Source organism: Ammodytes marinus (genome assembly GCF_949987685.1).
Source record: "Ammodytes marinus genome assembly, chromosome: 15".
NCBI lineage: Eukaryota > Metazoa > Chordata > Actinopteri > Uranoscopiformes > Ammodytidae > Ammodytes > Ammodytes marinus.
In genome coordinates this window covers 24,913,601-24,933,953 of record NC_137219.1, presented here as the reverse complement: position 1 = coordinate 24,933,953, position 20,353 = coordinate 24,913,601, and positions in this window count along the sequence as shown.

Genomic DNA, 20,353 nt, shown 5'->3' with positions numbered 1-20,353 from the left:
TGTGAATTACACTTATCTTAAAAATTTAGGAGTCCTAAAATTAGGAGTGAAACGCCCCTTATTTTTGAGAGTTACTCCTAAATCAGCACGTTAGGACCTACTCTTAGCCTTAAAATGTTTTGTGAATACAGCCCCAGGTATTTACTCAAGCACCGCTTCAAAGACACATGAAACACATCCCTTTCGATGCTCCTTTTCCATCCCCGACATATCCAATAGGTTACTTTAATCACCACCAAAGCCCCATTTCCTTACTATTTATTTATTATGGAAAACTTGTTAGCATTTTGTAATAGGCTACATAATACAACAATTAAACTGTCATTTTAAGGGCTTGAATATAGAATGTATTGATGTAGTCTGGTGATTTAATAGCGGTTTTGTGCATGTACATTTTTGACATGGAGGTGTCCAGAGGGTAGCCTAGTCCATTTGAGGAAGGCACAAGGGTTACATTTAATTTGAAGTAAAAAGTATCAAATGTTATATTCCTAATTTAGACACTTTACAAAAACGTGAGGCCAGTAAACACAGGTTAAACCATGTCAAACAAGCTTTAAAAAATATATCACCCAATTTCCCATGACCTAATAAAAGAGCCCCGTCTTGGTGGCATTGCTTTCAGATAGTTTGAGAGTTTAGAAAAGGCTCTAAATGAAGAATTTACTCAACAGCTTTAACTGTTTGTCTTTAAAAAAATAAAATGTTTTAAGTTAATTAGGCCTAACCTAAACTTCGCCTAAACTGACAAATCGTATGATGTGCGTTCTCAAGATTCCCTAACAACAATCAAAGCAACTGAACGTGTAGCCTATTTCTAAGTTAAATTCTACTTGGAATCAATATATGCCTACTTTAAAATGTTACCCACTCAAGCAGACTCTGACAAATGAGCAAACCTAGAAGGCTGCGTCCGGGGTATTTTGTTCACTGTTTGTTTTTTCTATATTTCCCAGCGCTTAAATGGGGAAAACGATTTATCTGTTTAAAGATAGAGATACAAACTAAGTGATAAAGCCAACTAACCTGTGAGGAGAGGAGATGGAGAGCCAGCAGGAGAGCGATGCACATCTTATTCATGTTGGCGTGTGGTGGTACGGGCTGGACTCGTTGCTCCGGTGAATGACTGAGAGAATGAATGAGACGGGAGATGCAGCCGAGGCTTTTATACCCCAGGTGACATCATCAGCCGCTCAATACCACCTGCTGCTGCAGCCCTGTAGCGATTCGGGTGGGGCTGTCGGAGATAGGCTATGTTGACAGTGAGATTTGTGAAAGTAATTTTAAAGTAAATGTTAGTAATTAATCATTGCTAAATAATATTTGTATCATTTCCACTAGCCTGAGGACTTAGTTAATGACGTGCACTAGCCTATACCACCAATATTGTTCATGTAAATAACATTTTTAACGTGAGTGTTATTTCAAAATAACGCAATGTAGGACTATGAGTTCAAGAACAATTCCTCATAACTAATTAAGGGCCCACTCACACTAGGGCCATTTGCCTGTTCCGTGCTGCAGGAATATTCAGCACGATTCCTCCCCTCCCCACTCCCTCCCCTGGCCCGTGGTCACACTGCTCGTGGATTGCACCTTGCCTACGTCACCGTGAGCAGCGTAGGCTATAGCCTACGACTGTTTATTAATATTTTCATTCGGCCAAATTGGCATCATATATTCCACTTCCACATTAGAGAAACGAAAATCCTTAAGCTATTGTTTTTTTTAAATGTAGCCTTGACGTAATAGGTCGCGGTGGACAGTCTCATATTTGTGAAGCACGCTGTTTATTATTACGGCCCGTCATCAGACCATACGGCCTACCGGATGGTTTTATACACATCGATCGCTCTATCAAGTAATCCAAGTCATAACTTTTTGTATGGGCAGAGATCGTTATTTTAAGTGTCTTTATAAAGTAGGCTAGCTACTGTTTCCTTATCACTGGGCCGCGGAGTCCCGCTGTGTGTTGTGTTGGGCTCGTCTCAACCGCCATGCGTAAGGCATTATGACAGCTGACGGGAGGAAAAAGAAAAAAATCATCCGACGAAGTAAACACGAAAACCTTTTTTCTTTGCTTTCTGCGCTCACCTATTTAGCTCTCTCCCTTTTATTAGCCCACACCTAGGCCTACACACACACACACTAATTCTCACACATGTTATGTAGCTACAAGTCCAAGTGGTGGGCAATTCTGGTGCCGACTTGTAAGGCAGCGGACGTTAACGGACTATGCATCCTTAATAAATTCACGTCAGGAACGCCGCCTGTGCGCTTGCTTGTGCGCGTCATCTCATTAGCATCTGTATCGCATCTGTATCGGTTATCCAAAATTTCCCAAAACTGAGATCAGGGCTGTCTTTTTTGGGGAAGTGTAGGCCTTATGGGGAATTGAGTTTGCGATGCCTGCTTTTAACCATACTGAATATAAAAGTTGTTAGGCCTACGTGTGCTTATACATAGGCTAAATATTGAATGTTTTCAAGCCTATTTGTAGGCCTCACGTTTGTAAGTGTCTGAAGATTACTTTTTTTTACTGAAATGCCCATAGGCTATTGGAGGCCTTTTTACACGGCCTACATCCTTGGCCCGGTGCGAGTGTGCCTAAAGTAAGCCCTGGCTTCTCTTATGTGACTTTTTCCTAGTAACTTGAAGAGCGCATTGTGTTCACCTGCAGTCTACTAATTAGTAACTGAGAGCAGCCGGTTCATCTCCCCGAATTATACTGATTGCAGCTGCGCTCTTGCACGCGGACTAGTCTACTCTGCTCATTAATAAAACGCAATTTTACTCTATGGCGAATCAGTTGAGGCTTCAGGATAAGCAGAACAATGTAAACAGATATATGGCAACCTTTCCATGGCTATATAGCAGCACTGAATGGACCTTCACGACATGGTTTTGACTATTTATTTGCTTTACATTTCCTTGTAGGCTAGTTTAAACAATATCCTTAGAAACCTTTTTAAGTAGCCTACGCCATGTTAGTAGTTTTTCGTTTGTGTTCACCTTTTCAGTTTGTCTGTATTGACTAAAAAGAAAATCCAAAAATAAAGTAGGCTATTTAAAAAAATAATAATAATTGACTTGGTTGTGTGTTGCAGGTGGTCCAGGCCCAGAACAACACAGACTCCCCTATGAACGGAACAATGACGATGACCAACACCACCATGATGACCAACACCACAGGGAACATGAACGTCACAGACGGACCCGGCAACGGCTGCGCGCGCACCGACGCCTTGACGCTGCTCTTCCCTCTGGCCCTGGCTGGCTCTCTCCTGCACGGATCATGGTCCTAATAAGAACCGGACTGACATGGCTCTAACCAATGGACGCATATAAATCAAGACGGCTGGACAAACCAAGAGCAGTTCTGTCAGAATCCCAAACTCATTCTGGACTTGCCTTTGTTTTTATGTTGGTGAATTTGTTCATTTTTTTTTGTCCTGTTCTTTGTAAGAAGCCTGTCTGTTTTTTGGACTATGAAAATTCTCCTTCTGGGAAAGTCACTCGTTTGAGGTGGTTGTCGTCATGTTAGGGTTGGGAGACCATATATTTGTGGTATAGATTTAACTCTTATGCATGCTGTGCACTTTTAAATCCACTGATACTTGCTGCAGGCCTTCACTGCCCTAAATGTGATTTGTAAATAAGTTTATAAATTAAGATGTATTTAAATGTTTTTTGTAATTCTAATAAGGGTTTTGATTAAATGAAAATATGGCCCTCAATGTTTTGTTTTTTTCCCTCCAAGTCTAAAGCTTGTTCCATTTTTACTGTCAACTTTAAATTCTACAACAGTTAAAACTGACTTTTCTATCAAAGAAGCTAATCTTTTCTACTAGTAGGCTACCTAGCCTACAGGTCTAATTGTCCATTTCTGCAAATGTGCCAAACATGCAGAGGAATTATTATGTTTCTCAACTTTATAAACTTTGGATTCAATCCACCCAGACCTGAACAATACACTGTGTGCACAATTATTAGGCAAGTGAGGATTTTGCCCATATCATAATTTGTATGCATATTTCCCAACTTCAAGCTGTATTGGCTTTAAGCATACCAGGTGATGTGTAATGAGTTAAGGAGATCAACACTCTATATCAAGGTGTGCATAATTATTAGGCAGTTTCTCTTTCTCAGGCAAAATGGGCCAAAAAAGAGATTTAACAGACTCTGAAAAGTCAAAAATTGTAAAGTCTTTCAGAGGGATGCAGCACTGTTGAAATTGCTAAGATATTGGGGCGTGACCACAGAACCATCAAATGTTTTGCTGCAAATAGCCAACAAGGTCACAAGAAACATATTGAGAAAAAAAGACGCAAATTAACTGTCAAAGATTTGAGAAGAATCAAACGTGAAGCTACCAGGAACCCATTATCCTCCAGTTCTGCCATATTCCAGAACTGCAACCTGATTTTATATTTATTTCGTCCATGGATGTCTTCCGACAAAACTCATTTCAACATTCTCACATGTACAATCCATAAAACCATGACGAAAAGGAGGCAGGGTGAAGAATATCTTATATTTCCTGCCCCCTCAAAACAAAACAAACAAAACACTACATGTCAACTCATGTCAGTGCATGACGATAATAAATGAAACAAAATAGAAACCAAAACATCAATCTGAAACTGATTCCAAAACAAAGCAAACCATGATCACAACCATCAATATAGAAATCATCAATTTCTATAAGTGCTCATACAAATTCATTGTTTTCTCTTTAAATCGTTTTTTAAACTGAAATATATTTGTACATTGCTGTAGTTCACGTTGCAGAGAATTCCATACTTTCAGTCCTACCACTGAAGTACACATTTGTTTTGCTGTTGTCCTCGCAACTTGATGCTTAAAGTGTCCTTTTCTTCTTCCTTCATTTTCTATAAGGATAAACAGATTTTGAAGATTTGCTGGCAGTACTTTATTTTTTGCTTTAAACATAACAATAAGTGTCTGTAATTCGACCAATTCTTTAAATTTCAAAAGTTTAGAGTGAAAAAATAAGATATTTGTGTGCTCTCTATAACCAGTTTTAAATATAATTCTTATTATTCTCTTTTGTAGCAGATAGAGTGACTTTGTGTTGCTTTGGTATGTGTTTCCCCACACCTCCACACAGTAGCTGATGTAGGGCAACACTAGCGCACAATACAGGGTTCTCAATGCCTTATAATCTAACACATATTTTACTTTATTTAATACAAAAGTACTCTTAGATATTTTTTCTGTATGTGTGAGATATGTGGTTTCCACGTCAACCCTTCATCTAGGAGCACACCCAAAAACCTCATTTCCTTAACTCTTTCAATGATTGTTCCTGCTAGTACAGTACTTTCATCTTTTTTTCTATTACCGAAAAGCATGAACTTTGTTTTCTTTCAATTTAAAGATAGTCTATTAATATCAAACCATTCCTTCAGTTTGACCATTTCTTGTTCCATACTTTTTACTAATTTATTTAAATCATTTCCAGAGAGGTAAAAGTTTGTATCATCTGCGAATAGAACAAAATTCAGTAACTTAGATACATCACAGATGTCGTTAATGTAAAGTATAAATGATATCGGTCCTAAAACTGAACCTTGCGGTATCCCACATATAATTTGCATATTATTGGATTTGTTATCGTAATACTGAACATACTGTTGTCTTTTGTTCAAATAACTACTTAACCAATCCAATACTATTCCTCTCATATTGTAGTTTTGATAGCAAAATTCAATGATCTATTGTATCGAATGCTTTCTTTAAGTCGATAAATACACCTATTGTATGCTTCTTATTGTCAGTTGCATTTACTACGTCCTCAACTATATTCATGACTGCAGAAGCAGTAGATCTCCCAGAACGGAATCCACACTGGCTCTCGTTCAACAGCTGCTTCTTTTCAATAAAATCATCTAATTTTTGAACAAAAATCTTTTCAAGGATTTTAGAAAATTGAGATAATAACGAAACTGGTCTATAATTTGTAAACATATGCTTATCACCATCTTTGTAAAGTGGGACCACCTTTGCTACCTTCATCCTATTAGGGAAAACCCCTGTTTGAAAAGAAAGATTAAATATGTAACTTAAAGGTTTAACAATGCAATCAATGGTTTTTTTCACAATGAACATATCTAACCCGTCCGTATCTGTAGATGTCTTGTTTTTTAATTTATTTACAATGGATAGAATTTTGTTTTCATTAATGTCTCCAAGAAACATTGATTGGAGTACTCTACTCCCCCTTGTCCCTCCATCCTGTGGCCGTGCGTTATGTTTATCAATATTTTCTGCTAACTTGGGCCCCACATTCACAAAAAAGGAATTCAATTAATTTACTACTTCGTTTAAGTTCTCAATTTTCTTATTATTCTCGTTTATGAAATGGTGTAGACCTACTTTTCCCTATCAGCCTATTCAAAATATTCCATGTTCCTTTTATATCAGTTTTGTTTTTTTCTAAAAGGCTACCAAAATAATATTTTTTCGCTTGTCTCATTATTGTTGTTAATTTATTTTTATACAACTTGTACTTCATTTCTGCTTCTTTTGACCTACATTTTATAAAATCTCTATAAAGTTGATTCTTCTTTTTGCATGCATTCTGTAGTCCCCTTGTGATCCAAGGGTTTTTGCCAAAGCGATCCTTATACTTACACTGCACATTATGGACAATGCCTTTCATATGGTGAGATATTTATCTAGAAAAGCCTCATATGCAGCGCTTACTTCCCCGACATAAACCTCTTTCCAATCTTGCTCACTCAAGTCATTTCTAAATTCACAAATTGCTTCATCGGTCCTTCTTCTGACATATTTAGTCCTACAGCCTACTTCTTTCTCAGTGGCTATTTGACAATCCAAAACAGAAAAGACAGGTAAATGGTCACTGATGTCATTGATCAACAAGCCACTCTTGGTTTTACTCTCTAAAATATTTGTAAAGATATGGTCGATCAATGTCGAACATGTTGACGTTATCCGAGTTGGCTTGGTGATCAATGGGTACAACCCTCTACTGTATAGCATCTCCAAATAGTCACTAGCTGGTACTTGTCTATGCAGACTCAACAAATCAATGTTTATGTCCCCACACAAAATATACATTTTCTTTTCGTTAAGCTGACACAACACTTTTTCTAGATGTTCATTAAATGTTTCTATTTTTGACCCAGGTGTAAATACATGTAACAACATTCCTCTTATTTTCCATATCAATCTCCGCTGTAACACATTCAAATAAATCATTAATGGCTGTTGTCATACATTCTACAATTCTGCGTTTCAAATCAGTGGTCACAAATAAGGCAACACAGCCTCCCCTCTTATCTCTTCTACTGCAATGATGCAGTTCATAACCTTCCATACAGAAATCTACACTTACACCTCGATCTTCATCAACCCATGTTTCTGACAGCGCTATTACTGAAAATGTATGTTTAAAAGACCTTATGTATTCCTGGATCTTGGCTAAATTTGCATACAAGCTCCTACAATTAAAATGTATGACTGAAAAATTGTTATCCAGGTTAACTGTGTCATTAAAGTTTTCTGTATAGTAATCACACATGGAATCAATTGAGTTGAAACAGTTGTTTTCTGGATCAATATTGCATTCAAAATCATAACTTGTAGTCTGTGTATTCAGATCTTAACAGTGTATGGCCCCCTGTAGGCACGGGCAAATCCGTCTCAGTCATCATTTTCTATTATCAGTTAGATAACATGCCCATGTTTTTAAAGTGAAATGCATGAATCTGGTGCACTGAGAGGGAAATTAAGAGGCTAAATCTGAAGAATTTTGTATGAAAAAAAAAATGGACACTGTCAGATGAATTAGAAGCTATTGGAGAAGGACACATGGATTTTCCATAATAATATTAATTTTAAATTAAATATTATGCAGGGTCCTCTGGGATGGGCTTGGTGCTCTTTTTCTTTCATGGGACAAAAATCTGTCTGTAATATAATGAGTGCATTTAAATTATTTAAAAATGAAAAGGGCCATCTTAGATTATATTTTTAAAATGTGCCAATCAATCAGTTTTGACACCACTAGTGGGTTAACTAAGAAATGCAAAAAAAAAAAAAAAAAAAAAAAAAAAAAAATTGTTATTTTTTTTTAAGGGCCGTATTACATTATATTTTTAAAATCGGCCGCGGGCCGTAGTTTGGACACCCCTGGCTTAGAGACATGGCCAAAGTAAGGAAGGCTGAAACCCGACCACCACTGAACAAAACACTTATGTAAAAGAAGGCAGAGCTTTTATTTTCATTTACAATATTTTCAACATTGTATAGTTTAACTAATGAACACTCTGGTTTCTTCAGGCTTTAGCAGTAGGCTATCACATATTGCCGGGTCCGTCTGTGACGTTCATGTTCCCTGTGGTGTTGGTCATCATGGTGGAGTTGGTCATCATGTCGTTCATGGTGGAGTTGGTCATCATGTCGTTCATGGTGGAGTTGGTCATCATGTCGTTCATGGTGGAGTTGGTCATCATGTCGTTCATGGTGGAGTTGGTCATCATGTCGTTCATGGTGGAGTTGGTCTTCATGTCGTTCATGGTGGAGTTGGTCTTCATGTCGTTCATGGTGGAGTTGGTCTTCATGTCGTTCATGGTGGAGTTGGTCTTCATGTCGTTCATGGTGGAGTTGGTCTTCATGTCGTTCATGGTGGAGTTGGTCTTCATGTCGTTCATGGTGGAGTTGGTCTTCATGTCGTTCATGGTGGAGTTGGTCTTCATGTCGTTCATGGTGGAGTTGGTCTTCATGTCGTTCATGGTGGAGTTGGTCTTCATGTCGTTCATGGTGGAGTTGGTCTTCATGTCGTTCATGGTGGAGTTGGTCTTCATGTCGTTCATGGTGGAGTTGGTCTTCATGTCGTTCATGGTGGAGTTGGTCATCATGTCGTTCATGGTGGAGTTGGTCATCATGTCGTTCATGGTGGAGTTGGTCATCATGGTGGAGTTGGTCATCATGTCGTTCATGGTGGAGTTGGTCATCATGTCGTTCATGGTGGAGTTGGTCATCATGTCGTTCATGGTGGAGTTGGTCTTCATGGTGGTGTTGGTCATCATGTCGTTCATGGTGGTGTTGGTCATCATGGTGGTGTTGGTCATCATGTCGTTCATGTTCCCGGTGGAGTTGGTCATCATGTCGTTCATGTTCCCGGTGGAGTTGGTCATTGTGCCGGGGGAGTCTGTGCTGTTCTGGGCCTGGACCACCTGCAACACACAAAACCATGTCAAATAGGCTCAGGCTAAACAGAGTACGTACATAAACAGTAGGCCTACATATACGCCTAGGCTGCATAACCATTTATAAAGCCTCTTCTGCACCGAAATGCCTTTTCATTGTTGCTCCAGGCAGGGGTGTAGCAACAAATCTGGGCCTTGTATATACAAGAAGTCCTGATGGGTGCCCAGCTTAAATTAAAAATCCCATGGGCACCCCCGTCTAACTTAAACCCCCAGTCCAGCGGCCCTGCATTTTTATTTTTGGCTGTGAAAGTAGCCAGGTGCATATATACGCTTACAGTTTTAGCTTTCTGTTGCTGAGCACAGCAGAGGCATGGAGGCTAGGGGCCGTATTCACAAAACATTTTATCTTAGCGCTAAGAGTACTCCTAAGGAGCACTAAAAGTTCTTAGTAAGGAGTAATTTCTTAAAACCTATTCACAAAGCTGATAAGACCAACTTTTACTAAGGAATGGGAGGGACTCCTTAGCTAAGACTAGAGGGCAGTGTTGACCCTGTTGCTATGGATGATGTCATGTTCATACCTTCTATGCCCACAGTGATTGGCTGAGAGGGAATGAGAGCTAAGAGTGAATTTATGATGGAAACACTGGGAGATATCCATATCGTGTCGCTGTATTAAAGTAAAGAGTTTTTATATACAATTAATGACAAGTGACATCGATTTAACATGAAACCAAGATACTGCAGGGTTTCCCACACATTTGTTCACAATTAGCCTACAAAAGCGCCACATAGGTCTATTCATTTTAAATTTTACAATGATTTGAGTCGGAAAAATATCCTCATTGAACAGCTGCACGCCATGCACTCACTGAATTTCTCTCAACGGCGGACTATGCAGCAATAGTAAGACAGCGACAAATCAGGAAATTCACAATTTAGCTCACTAGCATTAAATCTCTCCAAAACACCATCAAATGGTTGTCTGTGATTTACTCTTAGTGACTTAGGAGTCCTCGAGGACTCCTAGCTTTTTATAGATTTAGGAGCTAGTTTTAGCGCTAAAATGCTTTGTGAATTACACTTATCTTAAAAATTTAGGAGTCCTAAAATTAGGAGTGAAACGCCCCTTATTTTTGAGAGTTACTCCTAAATCAGCACGTTAGGACCTACTCTTAGCCTTAAAATGTTTTGTGAATATAGCCCCAGGTATTTACTCAAGCACCGCTTCAAAGACACATGAAACACATCCCTTTTGATGCTCCTTTTCCATCCCCGACATATCCAATAGGTTACTTTAATCACCACCAAAGCCCCATTTCCTTACTATTTATTTATTATGGAAAACTTGTTAGCATTTTGTAATAGGCTACATAATACAACAATTAAACTGTCATTTTAAGGGCTTGAATATAGAATGTATTGATGTAGTCTGGTGATTTAATAGCGGTTTTGTGCATGTACATTTTTGACATGGAGGTGTCCAGAGGGTAGCCTAGTCCATTTGAGGAAGGCACAAGGGTTACATTTAATTTGAAGTAAAAAGTATCAAATGTTATATTCCTAATTTAGACACTTTACAAAAACGTGAGGCCAGTAAACACAGGTTAAACCATGTCAAACAAGCTTTAAAAAACAATATCACCCAATTTCCCATGACCTAATAAAAGAGCCCCGTCTTGGTGGCATTGCTTTCAGATAGTTTGAGAGTTTAGAAAAGGCTCTAAATGAAGAATTTACTCAACAGCTTTAACTGTTTGTCTTTAAAAAAATAAAATGTTTTAAGTTAATTAGGCCCAACCTAAACTTCGCCTAAACTGACAAATCGTATGATGTGCGTTCTCAAGATTCCCTAACAACAATCAAAGCAACTGAACGTGTAGCCTATTTCTAAGTTAAATTCTACTTGGAATCAATATATGCCTACTTTAAAATGTTACCCACTCAAGCAGCCTCTGACAAATGAGCAAACCTAGAAGGCTGCGTCCGGGGTATTTTGTTCACTGTTTGTTTTTTCTATATTTTCCAGCGCTTAAATGGGGAAAACGATTTATCTGTTTAAAGATAGAGATACAAACTAAGTGATAAAGCCAACTAACCTGTGAGGAGAGGAGATGGAGAGCCAGCAGGAGAGCGATGCACATCTTATTCATGTTGGCGTGTGGTGGTACGGGCTGGACTCGTTGCTCCGGTGAATGACTGAGAGAATGAATGAGACGGGAGATGCAGCCGAGGCTTTTATACCCCAGGTGACATCATCAGCCGCTCAATACCACCTGCTGCTGCAGCCCTGTAGCGATTCGGGTGGGGCTGTCGGAGATAGGCTATGTTGACAGTGAGATTTGTGAAAGTAATTTTAAAGTAAATGTTATTATTAGAAGCAGTAGATTAGTATACTATTTACTTTAAGAAATAGCCTATTATATTTTAGTAGAATTAATCATTGCTAAATAATATTTGTATCATTTCCACTAGCCTGAGGACTTAGTTAATGACGTGCACTAGCCTATACCACCAATATTGTTCATGTAAATAACATTTTTAACGTGAGTGTTATTTCAAAATAACGCAATGTAGGACTATGAGTTCAAGAACAATTCCTCATAACAAATTAAATAGCGAGGGATGTGATAACTGTGCAGTGAAATTAAAACATGTTAATCCACTGGTCCACTAGGTGGCAGCAACCCTCTGTTACGGTTCAGTTAACCTATGGCCAAGCACAGAACAAGTTCAGATGGTGATGTGCCCATAGATAGATATAGATATAACCATGCGTATAAATATATATAGTTTCCTATATCTATGGATGTGCCCCTGTCTGCAATGTTAAGTCACACTGTTAGCCAAGAACAAAGCTAATTGACACCTGCCTTCAAATCAATTGATTTATGTGTTATAATAGTGTCCGAGTCCCACTTCTGCCATGAAGGCCTCACTGCTTCTCTTATTAACCTCACCTTTCCCAAAGGGAACTTTCATTAGGTCATCAATTACTTGTAATGCTCTCGTGGCAATCTCATCTGCTTTCTCATTCCCCTCCATCCCATAGGCCTACTGCGCAGGGATACTACAGAATTGTATGCCTACATCAATTCAAATTCTTTTTAATTCTCAAAAGCAAAATATAAATATTTCCAACAAATCATCCCTTACGTTTTTTTTTATATTCAAGCTATTAAGAGACATAAAGACATAAAATAATAATAATAAAAACTACTTCGGCTGTAAATACAGACCACCTGTTAGTCAATCTTTTGTATATGGTCACATTAAACTCCGGTATAAACACTCCTGTTCCCGCATGCTCCCACATGGGCCCTTTGTGGTGGCCCAATGGCAGTAGTTATTTTATTCTATTTTATTTTATTTTTTATTCTTTTATATATATATTTTTTATTTTATTTTAGTAGGAAAGCCAGAATTTTCACGTCAAGTCATGTCTTCAAGTGTTGTTCAAAATATTGCTCTGCAGTCAAAACAGTCAGATTTGAAGAACAGCAGCCTTTTTTCAATGTAGACTTCAGCTATTTTATGGAAAGTTTTTATTTCTCTTGTGGGTTTTTCCATCCTGTTTTGCAACCCTAACGTCAGAGCTTCACACTGACACGCGAACGCACCACTAGCACCTCACGAGCGGCTAGGACCGTTCAAGTCAAGTCAGCTTCATTGTCAATTTCTGCAATATGTGCCAGACTTACAGATGAATCGAAATTACGTTTATCTCTGACCCACAGTGCAATAAGTAGTAGGCCGCCTACAAAAGGATAAAATAGGATAAGTAGGCCTAATGGATAGGCTGCAATATTCTAGATAGTGCAGTATAGGAAAAAACCAAACAGTAGCCTATAAAAGTATACGCTAAATAAATTGAAAATGTGCAATATCAAGAAGAACATTATTTAGGCTACAATATGTGCAATATTAGGCCTGAATTAAAACATTGAAAATCAATTAAATACTTTTCTGTCATCTCAGATTGGTTGGGCAACTAAACATGTCATTTTAGTGCGATTTCAAAAATTCACACAAACTTCAAAGAGAGAGATGAATAACTGGTCTTTAGAGTCGTTGATGTAGTTACTTGTTGCGCTTAACTCACCGTCAACATATCTCCGGCAGCCCCTGAACGCGGCACGCTATAGGGCTGCAGCAGCAGGAGGTATTGAGCGGCTGATGATGTCACCTGGGGTATAAAAGCCTCGGCTGCATCTCCCATTTCATTCATTCTCTCAGTCATCCACCGGAGCAACGAGTCCAGCCCGTACCACCACACGCCAACATGAATAAGATGTGCATCGCTCTCCTGCTGGCTCTCCATCTCCTCTCCTCACAGGTTAGTTGGCTTTTTTCACTTGTTTTCCTGTCTCTGTTACATTTAATAACGGGATTATTCTTAATGTGTCGCCGCGTTTTAAAGGATGGAAAAAAGGCGCCACTCACCCACCCCTTCAGGGTCCCTAATAAGTCACAGGTGGCTCCAGTGGGTATAGCATTACCAGCCATTGATCCTAACGCAAGTAATTCAACTTCGAAATAGGCTTTTCGGTTGGATTCGGATTTTAACATAGCCTACTCTAAATTAAAAACATTACATTTAAATTATCCTACATTAACTTTTAAAGATCATATTCTCAATGAAAACATTGCGTTTTAAGCTGTCGCTGACTGTTAACTTTTATAGGCCCATAGCCTATAATCTATTAAAAGCCCCCCCCCCCCCCAACTATGGTTATCCGAAATTTCCCGAAGCTGAGATCAGGGCTGTCTTTTTTTTTTGGCGAAGTGTAGCCTTATGGGGAATTGAGTTTGCGATGCCTGCTTTTAACCATACTGAATATAAAAGTTGTTACGTGTGCTTATCCATAGGCTAAATATTGAATGTTTTCAAGCCTATTTGTAGGCCTCACGTTTGTAAGTGTCTGAAGATTACTTTTTTTTACTGAAATGCCCATAGGCTATTGGAGGCCTTTTTACACGGCCAACATCCTTGGCCCGGTGCGAGTGTGCCTAAAGTAAGCCCTGGTATCTCTCATGTGACTTTTTCCTAGTAACTTGAAGAGCGCCTTGTGTTCACCTGCAGTCTACTAATTGGTAACTGAGAGCAGCCGGTGTCATCTCCCCGAATTATACTGAGTGCAGCTGCGCTCTTGCACGCGGACTAGTCTACTCTGCTCATTAATAAAACGCAATTTTACTCTATGGCGAATCAGTTATGAGGCTTCAGGATAAGTAGAACAATGTAAACAGATATATGGCAAGTTGCAACCGTTCCAAGGCTATATATAGTAGCACTGAAGGGACCTTCACGACATAGTTGACTATTTATTTTTGCTTTCCATTTCCTTGTATGCTAGTTTAAACAATATCCTTAGAAACCTTTTTAAGTACGCCATGTTAGTAGTTTTTCGTTTGTGTTCACCTTTTCAGTTTGTCTGTATTGACTAAAAAGAAAATCCAAAAATAAAGTAGGCTATTTAAAAAAATAATAAAAAAATGTACTTGGTTGTGTGTTGCAGGTGGTCCAGGCCCAGAACAGCACAGACTCCCCTATGAACGGAACAATGACGATGACCAACTCCACCATGATGACCAACACCACAGGCAACATGAACGTCACAGACGGACCCGGCAACGGCTGCGCGCGCACCGACGCCTTGACGCTGCTCTTCCCTCTGGCCCTGGCTGGCTCTCTCCTGCACGGATCATGGTCCTAATAAGAACCGGACTGACATGGCTCTAACCAATGGACGCATATAAATCAAGACGGCTGGACAAACCGTCATTTCAAGAGCAGTAATTTAAAATTCCCACTCTCCTTAAACGCATTTTGGTTTTGCCAATATCTTTATATATTGGGGAATTAAAAAACAAACGAATGTATAGGCCTATGTGCTTTACCTACCATGAAAAGGGGACTGCTGCTCTTGTGTTTGTCCTGTTCTTTGCAAGAGCCCCCCCCCCTTTATTTTTATATGGACCACAAATTCTCCTTTTTCTGGGAAAGTCACTTGTTTGAGGCTATTGCAGTCATGTTAGGGTTGGGAGACCATATATATTTGTGGCAGGTGTAACTCCTATGCCTGCTGTTTGCTCTACATTTAAATCCACTGATACTTGACGCATGGCTTCATGGGCCTTAAAAGGTGATTTGTAAATAAGTTTATACATTCTGGAAATTGAATGTTTGATGTGATTGTGCTTTTTAATTGTTTAACTTTTTTGTAAGTCCAATAAAGTTGTCTATAAGTGAAACGATGGCCCTTAATGTTTTTTTTTTCTCCTTGGCTGAAGGTGTATAGCCTGTGCCCTTTCACCTACATTTGTGATTTAAATGTTGCACCACTTTGCCTAACCCTAAAGCCCTCTCACACACCTATATGGATGGTAGAACATGTAGTATTTGGCTTATGGGGCTCTGCTTTTACAATCTACAGCTCCTAATCTGGTGAGTTGCAGATACTGGCGTGGCACTATCATTTTAGGTGGACTTTTCAAGTAAGAAGCAAGTCTCTTCCCTAATACTGTCTGCACAACACTAAGCCTTCTACTGGTCACATGGCTAATATCATGTTGCATTTCTTTTCACCTGCATCCCTTAAGGTTTGCTGCAAAATTTAGATTCCTAGAAAGAAGCTAATCCCAGGCAGTCAATAGTATAAGGTAACTTAACTTGTTGGCTACCATGTCAGTCACACAATAGTGTTGAGGACAAATGGAACATTTTCTAAAGGCATTGAAATACTTGTATATTTCACTCCAGGGGACAAAGTGATATGGTATGACTCGATAAAGAAACTACTTTCATTTAAAGTTGCGGGCATCAGTCTTTAACTTTTCCCTTTTTGTAGTGACACATCCCACATAGTCTTTCTCTGAAATGCATTTAAGTTGGCTCATTATTTGACCTTCACTGTGCTTTAAAAGAGGGCTGTTTTTCATTCATCTGAAGGGAGTTTGTGCTCACCTTGAATCTCGGTTCAAAACATATATGAACAGAGCATTCCATGTCGGACTAGTATTGACGATAGTTGTTGTCCAGTGTGCAGCTGACACATGTGTACTGTCAAATTGAAACCTCCAGTGCACAGAGGGGACTTTTCAGTGCTTTATAATGGACATCTTGTCCAGCAGCAGTTAAATGAGCAACATTGGTGTATTTACAGAACTGTATTTTGCGTGTGGTATGAGATCCAAATGAAAGACAATCTAACATTCTGTAGAAAACAAAAGAATATTTTTCATGTTGAGTTGTAACGCCCATGAGAAGTTAGAATGTATGACCTTACATCAACCTCGACCTTTTAAACGATAGGGTCATAAACCATTCTTACCCCAAGCTAGCCACCTGCAACTTCTCACCACACAAAGGGGAAGATGTGAATACCACACACACATGAAAACTACCTCTTTAATAATTGACTAAGAAGAATTAATGATTTAAAGGCTTGTTATTCGGGCACTCCTCCTTCACCTTGCGCAAGGGCGATGCCTTGAAAGGGCTCCTCTATCTGGGTCTGCTGGAATTCACCTGTTGCCCCCCTCCCCTCCCCACTCCACTCCACTCTGGATCAGTGTGGGAATAACATCCCCCCTTGATGACATGACAAAGGCTGTATTGTCCAGCTCATTTTATCCACTCTCCAAACCCAGACCCCAATCAGGTCATATGCTCACAGTCGGCCTCCATACAGCTTCTTCCTCATAAACATTGGGGGGGGGGGGCTTTGGAAGATGCAGTCCGTAATTTTTATTCTCATTGGAGGCCGATGATCAACTATGTAAAGCAGGTTTTCTCGAAGGGGACATGTCACTGTAGTGGTGTATTTAGCTCACTGTCTCCCTGCCACACACAAGTAGTGTCCTACAATGTGCATTCAAGTCATACAGTATGTCTATCTGGCTACTATTATTAGTTGGGGTGATATGATGGAGAGATATGGAATGGAACTCTGTTAAATACAAATAAAAATATTTGTTTGGGAAAATGCCCTACTGTGGAAAATGTAGACATTTGCTGTGTTATGTGTATGAATTGTATGATAAAAAATATATGTAAGATGAGGCTCTCCATCTTTCTTCTCTCAGTCTCTTTTCTCCTTCTGTCTCCATGCCTACAGTCTGAACCTGAAGCTACAGAGGCCCGACGAAGCAGTTAGCCACAACATTCCTTCAGCAGCGTGAAACTCTTAATGTCACTCATGATGAGGTCAGGTGATCCAGAGTATAGGCTTCTCCTTTAGCTGACCGCCAGAGGGTGACCACTTTACCCCCCCTCCCCCCCACACACACACATCTCCAAGCGTCCACCTGAACCGTAAGCATGACTTGGTGTTTGTTTTGCTGGCTGAGAAGGGGGGAGGGAGGGAACAAATAAAAGAGAGGGGGAGAGGAAGGGAGAGAGGGGGATCAGTGAAAGGTGAAGGACACTCCAAAAGAAAGAAAAAAACAACACTCGCATAGCCGTATCTCAAGAATTTGCATTTCAAAAAAACATTCCAACCCCCCCCCCATAAAGTCAAATCCCTTGTTAATGAGTGATTTGACATCAACCACTAAATAGTCACACTGGTTTCACTGTTTAGTGTTTTTTTTCACCATGACAACCATCTCACCCGGATGCTTGAAAGCTTTAAGAACGGTGTTGTCCCCTCAGCACAGGTGCACCAGTAGTGTGTCTCTACGGTGTCCAAAAACAACAGGCCCCAGAGTGTTGTGGCTTATCAATAAGTCAAAGACTATCATGTGCTGGAAAACAGATATCCTCTCTCACCTCAGCAGTGGCTTCCCAGCAATGACGATACTCACACACAGCACCGGATACCAAGCTAGTTGTTAATGTTGTTTATACAGCCCTACTTCTGCACTGGTTGTGGCTTTTTTTTTATTGTGTCTGTGGGAGAAGTGAAAGAGTGAAGTCACTGGTTGTCATGGCATGTTGTCAGTGATGGACTGCGTCATTTGATTTACTGTGAAGTGTGGGGTGTTTCCGAGGACAGAGTTTGATGTTCATTTGAGAGCAACTAAGAATGTCATGGTGACCTAATGACATGGGTCGGTTTAAGTGGACCTGGTTTGACACTTTTTTTTGTAGTGGGTTACTTGAAGGGGTTTTGATTGATAGCATCATTGTAATAATGTTTGGGTGTTAACTGTGAGAAACATGAATGAACTGTCGATGGGTGGGCAGTGATGTAATTCTGACAGCTGGTCGCTTCAACACGTGTGTGTGTGTTTGTGTGTGTGTGTGTGTGTGTGTGTGTGTGTGTGTGTGTGTGTGTGTGTGTGTGTGTGTGTGTGTGTGTGTGTGTGTGTGTCATAGAGAGAGATCTAATATCAAAGTCTTCTGTAAGCTTAGTGGCTGCATGGAAAGGTACAGGGATCAACTCTCTCCATTGGCTTGAGTTGTGTTTTGTAGAAACTGCTTCGCTCTCTATATTGAAATCAGTTTGTGTGTCCAACTGCGCCACAACCACAGATAGTAGGCCACAACCCAAAGCCTCTGCAGAAAGGAGGAGAGAACACAGTCTAGCTAATACAATGGCTTCACTATTCAAATTGTATAACTTTCAAAAAAGAAATATATCCCAAATAAGCAACACTGTTCAAATAAAATATACATTTAACTCACGGGCACATGTAGGTTGCATGATTTGTACAGATCTTGATAAGTAACACTGAGATGAAATTTGAATTCTTTATATTTTGTAGTTTTTCTTCTTCTTGTGCATGTGGCAACACTTTGCCATAACCAAAGACACTTTACCAGGATGCACTGGGGCCCAATCACATGAGGTTTCATGATGTGTGGTGTCAACCACAACAGCAGAACCCCGCCTCAATCCGTTTCCGGTTCTTGGTGGAGGCTTTGCATTCAAATGATACATGCAGAATAAGATAACACGTCCTCTTTTCAGCGTCTTTGTTTTTCACACCTAGATTTGGAGTAAAATCACATTATCATAGGCTCATGTCAGAACTTTTTGCAACAAACAACAATGGTCGTTTCTCGTACAATAGTTGACACATCATTGTGGGAAGTAATTTTAATGCATAGAGATAGCATCAAACTGGCTGTCCAGTGTCTAGTGTCATTTCTGTTATATTCATGAAAGCATGAGCAACATTCAAAGCGAATGTAGCACAAAAGGTGTAAACTAATACTAGTTGAAGTGTAAAGGGGACAAACGAGTGGAGCCCATTGTATAAACCGCCTCTGTATATTTACTTGTTACTGATATTACCTCTCTATTGTTGGAGGCAAACGGAGAGTGTACAATTAGTCAATCTATCCACCCATGCCCACTGAGAATGGAATGCCATCCGCACACACTAGATATAGTGACATCAACACATACAGTATCGACACACATGATGTTTGAACTGGAACGGCATCCAAAAACATTATTTAAAATAAGTTAACCTGATAATGGTGCAGCACTGCTGAAGGCCCCAGCCTCTGTGTTGGGGGGGGGGATCCCATCACCATGGTAACACCACCCAGCTGTGCCACTGCTAATCCTCAGCTTTAAAGAGTTTAAATATACAGTACCTTCAGCAAAGAGACCACTTGTCCTTGGCAAAATTTGAATTTGAAATTCTCCCTTCTAAAACCAATGAACACATATGTACTGTTCAGATGCCCTTTCTGCTGGACCAGTGTCTGTGACTGTCAAAAAGATGTTATAGGCATATGTTCATTGTCTTAAAGTGACCCTGCATCAGTTGCTTGTGAGTGACGGCGACATTTGCGTAGTGAATAAGCAGATAAGGATCAAAAGAGAAGCACCGGAAAGAGCTGGGGAGGTCGGATGGATGGATGGATGGATGGATGGAAGGATGGAAGGATGGAAGGAGTGAGTGTGAAAGAGGGGGAGAAGGGGATACCACGCATCACACTCACCCATCCGGAGAGGAGAATGTCAAAAGAAACAAGAGCCTAGCAAAAGGCTCTCTGTGTTAATAGGCTACATACATTTGATTTTTTTGTCAGTTTTGTTATCATGAGAGCTTGTTTATTTTAAATATTAGCTACCATAAGCTCACAATCCCAAGTTACTTACTGTAATATCGTCACCATGATAAAACAAACTTCCCAAGTTAGGCTACTGAACATATGAGGAAACAACACATTGTTGTGATGGGGTATT